Here is a 9389-nt window from a genome sequence, read left to right as displayed (position 1 = left end):
CAAAAATTTTAAAATGCTACCAGCAGTGAAGCTTAATGATTTTAAAAGTAGCCAAACATCTATGATAAGAGTGAATAAAAATGAACCGCAGACAATTTATTTCAAAACTAACCATGGTTCTGAATGGGAAAGGGAAAATTGGCGACCTTTAACTTCTACTGCTATCAATGAGGAGGTACCGGCTCTTTACAGTAAAAAAATTAAACTTAAGGGAAGCAAAGTGAAGGCCCTAATCAATTTAATAGATAGGGGTGTAATTCCTGAAGTGTATAGAGTTTTTTACGAAAACTTATGATTTGTTCATTTTTTTTAAGTAAGCTTAAGCAGTTTAAATTTTGTTCCTGAAAATGTTTTTGTTTAAGTCTTAGTTTTGCTTAGTGTTAACAAACTTAGGTTAGTTACTAGTGTTACCAATATACTAAATAAATTTCTTGTAGAACTTATATTTTTTCGTTTTTTCCCTCTATTTATGGGGTTATGTAATACTCTGCAGGTCTACTCACCACTCTTAAAAGACTTAATATATTATCTAAAAAGCCTTACGTGGTCACCTTACGAGAAAGCTTCTGCAATTTAAAAAAAATTAATTTTGAGTTCGTGTAAGAAGCCTAAGAAACAATTTAGGATATTATTTTTGATTGCCATTGAAATAACATAGGGAAAATGTAAGATAAGTCGGCAATGGGCAAAACTTTTGTTATCATAATGGTACATTTTTAATGAGATAACGACGCAACTGCAAATTTTTTACTGAATTTGAAGATTTTTTTATAATTTTTTTCCCTCTAGTGGTAGATAATAAAAAAATATATTCAAATACAAAAAATTACTTCAATAGATTAAAAATTAATTGCAATAGGGCATTTTTGCCAAGACAGACTTTAAGTTTTTTCTTTCAACCGCTATTACTCGAAACTACAAATTAGCATTTGGTATCTTTATAAACCGTCGACTTGTTTAGTGAATTCGATCTCACATAATTAAAGAATAGTCTATTTTTAAAGAAAAACACATCACTAGGTCTTGATAATACTACCGTTAATATGTTAAAACATTTACCTAAAATAGACTTAAAATGGCTACTAAATTTATACAACAAATTTAAAGAATGTGAACTAATTCCCAATGAGTGGAAAACTCAAATTATTATAGGTATTCCTAAGAACAACAAAATTCAAAATTATAATTTAAGAGCAGAACATTATAGGGTTCTGGGATTTTCATAATGTGTAGTAAAACTACTGGAATCAATGATGATTTAAAATAGGCTGGATTGGATCGTGGAAAATCAAAAAACCTTTAGCCAATTTCAAGTTAGATTTAGAAAAGGTATGGGAGTTAATGATAATTTAAATTACGTAAATACCTACGTTCAATTGGCTTTCGCACAAAACCAATATGTAAATGCTACTTTCTTAGATATTAAAGCAGCTTTCGATCATGTGAATATTTACATACTATACAGACTTCTTAATAACATTCATATTCCAATAGAGATTAATAACCTTATATTTCAATTCTTAAACAATAGGACTCGATATGTTAAAAATCATTATCACGAAATGCTTAGATTATCGCATACTACACAAGGTCTAATACAGGGCTCACCTTTAAGTGCGATATTATTTAATATTTATCTTAAAAATATATACACAATATTACCTGAAAATTGTGTACTCCTGTCATATGCGGATGATCAAATTATCTTAACAAAAGGTAACCTTTTTAATCATATGGCAAATCAGGTAACTTTATCCTATATGAATTATCAACATGGTTTGATACACATAATCTTAAACTATCGTCGTCAAAATGCGAGACTATGTGGTTTAAAATGAACCGGCCTATTAGTAATCTACCAGATATAAAAATTAATGACTATATAATGCCTAATAGGCTTAATAAAGCCCAAAAGGGCATTAATATAAAACGTGCACTTTGTACAATTATAGAAAGGACACTAAAAAGTGTACAAGAACACTAAAATTAATATATAATCGCTTGATACAATCACAATTAGATTATGTTGTAATTAATAACTTCTCTTAACCAAATTTTATTAAATTAAACCGAGTAAAATTCCAAGCTTTGAGAACAACACATGGGATGATGCAATCTACTCCCGCTAATGTCATTCTAGCAGAAAGTGCAACTGTCGATCTGCACCATAGATTTGAATTGATTACCACGAAATACATAGCAAAAATTAGCTCAACTTCAACTCACTCATTTTAATAAGCTTCTAGACTTAAAAAATATCATGGTTATCGACAAGGATATTGGAAGGGAAAAAATCCAACATATTTGATTGACGCCCTAACAGCAGTAAAAAGTTTTTACCATCAATGAACACAAGTGACATACCAGCCTGCTACTCAAATGAATACAATATCTACACTTATAATAAACTAATCATAAAAACATTATTAAAAAAAAATGTTTCCCAAAACCATAAGTATTATAATTTTGTAAATTCGTATTACTATAATTACAAACGAATATTTACAGATGCTTTAAAAAAACAAAAAATATCAAAATCTTGAGGAAGTCAAAACGGGCATAGGAATACACATATCTAGTATAAACTATTCCTTTTCTGAAAAAATTTCTTCACTTATTAATATTTGTATAGCTGAAATAATACCTATTCAAAATAGCCTAGTAAAAATAGGCCTAATAACATGTGAGGAAAAAAATTTTGAAACAGCTATAATGTTTACGGACTCAAAAAGCGCTATAGACAAAATTAATAACAATATGATAACTGCAACAAAAGACTACAGAGTCTTGGAAGTTAAAAAGAAACTATACTGTTTAAATAAATATGGGAAAGATATTAGATTATGTAGGATTCCTGGACATAATGATATCGAGGAAAATGAAATAGCTGACAAACTGGAAAAGGTTGGGGCTGAATTAAATATTCCTGCTGAAATTAGATTAAGTAACTTGGATATCATGCCTTTATTAAAAAATAAAATATATATTCCATGCATCAAAATAATTGGTTAAATTCTTTTCAATATAAAGGTAAGTGGTATAACAACATGCAATTTTTTTTCCGAATAAACCATAGTTTGACAAAATCCCATACATAGATAGGCGGCATATTACTACCATTATTAGAATGAGGACTGGTCATTGCCTGACAGGAGTACATTTATATAAAATCAACATGCGCGATAACCTATACTGTGAATGTGGACAAATGGAAACATTAGAACATATATTTTGGGAATGCCCAATAAACAAAATAAAAGGTTATGATGTCTATCAGGAACTGATCAAAATTAATATTAAAACCCCAATTACCATACCAATGCTTCTATGCGATATTAACCCTAAAATTATCAAAATTCTTCTCAGATTCCTACAGATCAACCATATAAAATTATAACCTTCATAATAACCTATCCAATATTAACATTTAAACCACTTTTAAGAAAACAGAAAAGATAAATAAAATGTAGACATTATATGATGAAATGTCTATATTTACTGAGAATAGGGCATGAGATATATTCTCAGACTCACGACAGTGGCCCAAAAATTAACAAAACAAATGTACTGGCTGATTATTCAGTAGAATAAAAGCCAAAAGAAAAAGAAGAAGAAGATGATGATAATTGTTTTTTGAAAACGATTATTGGAGTGGAATTATTCGAAACGTTAAATAACAATAAATTATAAAATGTAATTTTCGTTACAATCAATTGTGCCTTAATCCCATATAAACATAATATTTATATTTTTACAACCTAAAAATTTTACCATTTAAATTGGGAGTTGCCAAATTAAAAAAAAATTCCCTAATTGTTTTAGTTCCTTATTCACTGACATAGTCTATAACCTATTAAGGAAGAATTAAAACAAAAATAACATGAAATTTTAAATTTAATATTACATTGCCATATAAACTGCAAAAATCTATACTTATATTTCAATACTTAGAGTTTTACACAGATTCCGAAAGATTTATAATAGTAACAAAAAATTGCAAAAATATACGTTAGTTGAAATTTAGACGTTCACTTGCACTCAAGCTGTTTATTCGCAAGTGGCATCTTTTGACTTAACGAAATTAGTACTTTTTTGTTGTAGTGTTGTCTAACTAATCTAGACAACAGACATATCCAGGTTGATCACAGTGTATGCTGAAATTAAAAAAAATAGTTTAGTATAATTTGTATGCAGGGTATTTCATTAATAATTGGAAAAATTTTAATTATAGATTCCTGACCCCAAAATATTGAGATTTAACCAAAATCACTTATTGGCGCCACACAAATTTGTTATTTTTCATTTCTACTAAAAGTGCCGTTTTGATTTCGTATGGAGTTATTTCTGGCATTAATTTTGATCCCTGGTTTGTGATTTTGGGCAGGGGCTGATCTTGTCCTTCGTCGGTACTCTTATACATTTCGCGATAAAAGGATTCGACAACCTCAAGGATTTTGGTTTTATCAGCAGTAATGTTTCCATTTTTGATTTTTATTTTGTACATATTTTTCTTGCCTGTATTGTTTGTATTTTGTCTCAAAACTTTTAAACTTTTGTTTTCTTGAATTATTTTAGTTATTTCTCTTGTATTGGTTTCTCTTACGTCTATTCCCTAGTAACACACGACGTCCTCTGGATGTCCAATATACGTCCAGTTTTGGTCCGGACGTCCCTGGATGTTAAACGGACGTACTTGGGACGAAGTGGGACGTACTTTGGGTGGACTAAATATGGACGTTCTCTGGACGTCCGTACTCGGACGTTCCCTGGACGTCCGAACTTGGACGTTTTCTGGACGTCCGACATTTATCAATTATGGGATCAAATAGCAAACATTACAATAGAATAAAAAATTATTTACGTGAATAAAGTAATTAAAAGCGAATGGGTTAAATCATGATTATTTAAAAATTGTATAGTTCCAAAACATGTTTTTGTTTTTAGGTAAAGTGTAAAAATGTTTTCTTTATAGCTAATTCGATACAATTGTTTGGTTATTCTAGTTACCACGATAATATAAGTTTGCTAAAAATAAAAATATAATTTTTATTAACAAGATGAATCTTGAACAAGTGTGGCAAAATGATGATGATGTTATCAATAGTCATTGTCATGTCATACCTATTTAAACAAATGACACAGTTTAATTATAATAATAGTATTAATTCTTAATAGAAAAAAGAAAAAAAAATTATTCTATTTAAGCAGTATACACACAGTGCGAATGGTGTGAATAAGCAACTTTTTTCGATGCTTGCTTTGGTTATAGTATATTGTTAAAGATTTGGTACCATTTGCTAGATTACTTCTCAGTTTGGTTTTTATTTTATTACAAAAAGGTAGTTGTAATTCTTCCTAAAATTGGTTATGTTTAAAAGAAAACGTTTGTATCTAATCGTCATCAACAGAGGATACCTAGTTACGAAAAACGTAGAGGATTTTGTTGAAAATATTAATAACCCCGATATCCCATCCCTAACTGATCATTTTGATATGAGTTTCAGTTCAAATAGTTCAGGTTACAATACTTTCGATTTAAACTTTTTATCAACATCATGTTAAGTACCTAAAATAATCTAAACGGGTCACGTGGACGATCATTCTGGTGATCCTTTACAAAGCTCCTCTTTTAATGAAACTGAAGAAGGGTCCAAACAAAATTATTACGAGAATTCTGGAGAACCTTATCGAGATGTTTTTAATTGTTCTAATAAATTATGCAACTGGACTTTCTCCTTTAAAATACTAGGTGATTTATTAAAAACTCATAAAGAAGTTCCTGATCTTTCTCATTTACCTTCAGATGCTAGAACCCTTCTTGCTTCACCCACAGAACTTAAATTTAAAGACGTTTTTCCTGGGAAATATTTCTACTTTGGTCTTAAAAAAATACTCTGATCCATATGATTCAAATTTCAAAGGTGTTTTTATCTTCGCAAAAAAAAATGTTATAGAAATTTGTGTAAATTTTGACGGAATCCCACTAAAAAAGAGTTCCAGTAGTCAGTTTTATCCTAGTTTGTGTAATTTGTTTATATATCCAAAAATTGTAGCTTTAATAGGCATTTACCATGGTTATGAGAAACCAAAATTTGCAAATAAATGTTTGATTGATTTTGTATCAGAGGCTGTTTTTTTATTAGATAGTTTAAGCTAAAATAATTAAGCATGAAGTTTGTGCGGTAGTTGGATTACTGTTACATGTTGATTTATATTTTAGAATAATGAGCTTTCCAAAATTGGTGAGGAGACCATAAACGAATTTGTTAGGAGAAGCCTTAAGAAGCTGATCTGCAATAAAATTGAAGGAAAATATAGTTGGCTAGGGAAAAAGCAATATAGAGCTTTTGAAGTGACACATATAGCTATGATTTTAAAAGGTTTGTAACTTGTAACCATAAATCAATTTAAGGTACATTTAAGAATTTTCACTATTGCTTAAGTGGCCACATACAGACAGTGAAGCATATCGTTAACTGTGTCTTATATGTAATTTAGAATGCAAAATTTACCAACTCACAAATGTTCAGGTCTGGCTATGAGATTGCTTTAAAAATTACAGCTAGAGATATGAGATGAAAGTATTATGTTGGCCGTATATTTTATTTCTACACTGTTATTTTTGTTTTTTAAGTGTCAAAGTGTGATTACTACTCATTTGGTCATTAGGAATAAATAGCAATGGCTGGGTTGGTATTCTTCTAGTTCAGGCAAGATTCATTAAAACTACAGCACTTGAAATTCATGTGTTTAATTTTACGTCTGTGAATAATGATTTATTCACAATAAGCAAATTATAATGAACAAAATCTGAAATTATTTTATTCAATTTATGAATGTACATTAATTTTGTTTTCAGATGCTGCTTGGAAAAACTCCAAAACAAGCGCTGCCATGGGGAAGGGAATTGAAACGTGATAATGAAATATCTGAAGAGATCTAAAGAGAGGGCAGATGTTGAAATAAAAATATAAATAAAATTTAATTTGCATGTTGCAATAGCAAATATGATTAATTTTGTAATGGTTAAATTGTGTGGTAAATCAGAATGGAAAGGGATAAGAGAAGAATGGGAAGATTGAATGATTCTGTTTTTAGTGAGCCACAGAATTTTCAACGATTTGGCCAATTTCTTTAGCAATATTCACAATCCTTTTTTCTCCTGTCTAGAAAAGTATAGTCAAACACCCTATATCCGCCACAGCCATATTCACTCTTTAACTATTAAAATTTGTGACATTCTAGCATGCTTACATTGCCTTAATAACAATAAAGGTCTTGGTCCAGAGGGAATATCCTAACTTATTTTTAAGGAATTGTGCATTCTTTTTATGTATCTCTATGGCTTATTTTTAATAATTATCGTTCCATTATAATTCTTTCCGCTATTCCTAAAATTTTCGAGGCTTCACTGACTGATTTTTTGACAGTAAATCTGAAGAACTAGCTTCATAGTGGTCAGCATGGTTTTCTGTCTAGTCGTTCCACTTTTACTAATTTACACTGATTATGTTATAATAGCATATTAAAACATTTATATCAATTAGATTTATACTGACTTATCTACAAGCATCTTCTGTTCTTGTAAATTGTGTAGACCATATTCTTATTCTGGTATGATCCATTTCTTAAATCTGGATTCTCTTACTAGAAGAGTTACCTTTCAATCTTTATTTTTAAGCTAATTCATAAAATAACCAATCTCCTGAATTGCTTCAGCTAGTTTGTTTTCATAGTAAATACCAAATATATGTAATATTAAAATGTAAGTTCATTTAAACACTTACGTTTTATTTCCCAAAATACATTCTTAATATGCACAGGATTACGCTACTTTTAGTACTTTATACAATGGCGTTGATGTCTAATTTACATCCTCAGCGCTAAAATAGACGTCCGAGAGACATCACAAAAGTCCGTCAAGTAAGTCCACCGAATGTATTATGGACGTTCGATTAAGTTCCACTTAATGTCACTGTACGTCCAACTTACTTCCGCTAGGGACGTTAAATGGATGTCCATAGGACATCTGGCACAGAGACATTCGGACCAATATAGGACGTTAAAAGGACGTCCTTGGGACCAAAGCGGACGTTCCAAGCGGACCAAGCGGACACTATTATCCATATTAATTGTCATAGTAATTGTTTATTTTAACCGACTCACTAAAAAATGTACAATGGGAATTCACTCTATAAAATATTGCGGTTACCATAACTCCTAAATAAAATCAAACAAATATGTCATTTATTTAGATATGCTAAAAAAATTTAAATATTTATTCTTATAGTTGTAAGTATTAAAATATTCACTTTGTTTACACATAATAATTAATGATTCTAATAAATTTACAGTTTTCTCCTGAAGAAGTCACAAAATCGTGACGAAATATTGAGACTGAACAAATAGAGTTTTATTTCCTGACCGATTGCTGATACTATAAATCACTATTTAAAACAGTACGGTCGAAAAATAATTTGAAATATATATATATATATATATATATATATATATATATATATATATATATATATATATATACGCTTATGGATCTATATATTATAACTATATTGTTTTTTGATATACTCACTCATAACGCCTACGATCGCATATTTCCTTGCAAACACATGACAATGTGTCCTGCACAAGGAGTATTGTTAGTACAAGGCTCACCAATATTATGGTTCTGTAAGACATAGTTTTGTGTATACTCAGAACTGAATAAACACTATTGCAAAGGTTTGTATTTATAGTTTGACACTAATATTAATAGTCTATTGTTGTTGCTCTTATCACCATACTTATTTAATAGGTTTTTTAATCAGTTATGTTAAAAACTAATTTCGAAATATAGTAAAGGATTGTTTAGTGGAAAAACTTTAGTCATTTTTTAGTTTCATTAATAACATTTACACGATTTCCTAGCAAATTTAATTTTTTGCGCTTATGAAAATTTTAAAATAGCAGAATGTTCAGATCTTCAGTAGAACAGATTACAAAAAAAAACTAGCTATGTAAATAAAATCAGTTCGAAAAATCCTCTTACAATTCTGCTAAAAACAAAAAATGTATTTTTTAAACATCTCATTTATTTACATTTCTCTGTTCTCTGTTTGCCTAGGGCCTCATCTTCGATTGGAATCTCTCAAGGTGGTCCATATTGGATCTCGACTCAGATCCCTACAGTAGTTACATATATTACATGGCTCCATATTGGCTTGGCTTGTATACTATAATTTTATTGTACTAATTCAGTTGGGATCTTTTTCCTATTAGCCAGGTATTTTACATTATCCTTTTGTTGTAGTACTTGGTTACTTAATGAGGCGGTTGGACATGTAGTTTTTCGATTAGTGAACGTTATATATGTATTAACTTGCTTTCATTTA

General features: G+C 29.7%; 1 long non-coding RNA gene across 1 annotated transcript; it reads right to left on the bottom strand.

Annotated features, from left to right (window-relative positions):
• Positions 1-3876: 3876 nt before the first annotated feature.
• Positions 3877-8800, bottom strand: LOC140432323 (uncharacterized). Its single transcript, XR_011949795.1, has 2 exons — positions 8591-8800; positions 3877-4154 (listed from the first exon to the last, which is right to left on the bottom strand). It is a non-coding gene; the product is annotated as an uncharacterized lncRNA (long non-coding RNA).
• Positions 8801-9389: the final 589 nt, after the last annotated feature.

The sequence above is a fragment of the Diabrotica undecimpunctata genome, chromosome 1 (assembly GCF_040954645.1).
Source record: "Diabrotica undecimpunctata isolate CICGRU chromosome 1, icDiaUnde3, whole genome shotgun sequence".
Classification (NCBI taxonomy): Eukaryota; Metazoa; Arthropoda; class Insecta; order Coleoptera; family Chrysomelidae; genus Diabrotica; species Diabrotica undecimpunctata.
The sequence above is the reverse complement of the archived record's forward strand: the minus strand, read 5'-3'. Positions and strand labels throughout refer to the sequence as shown.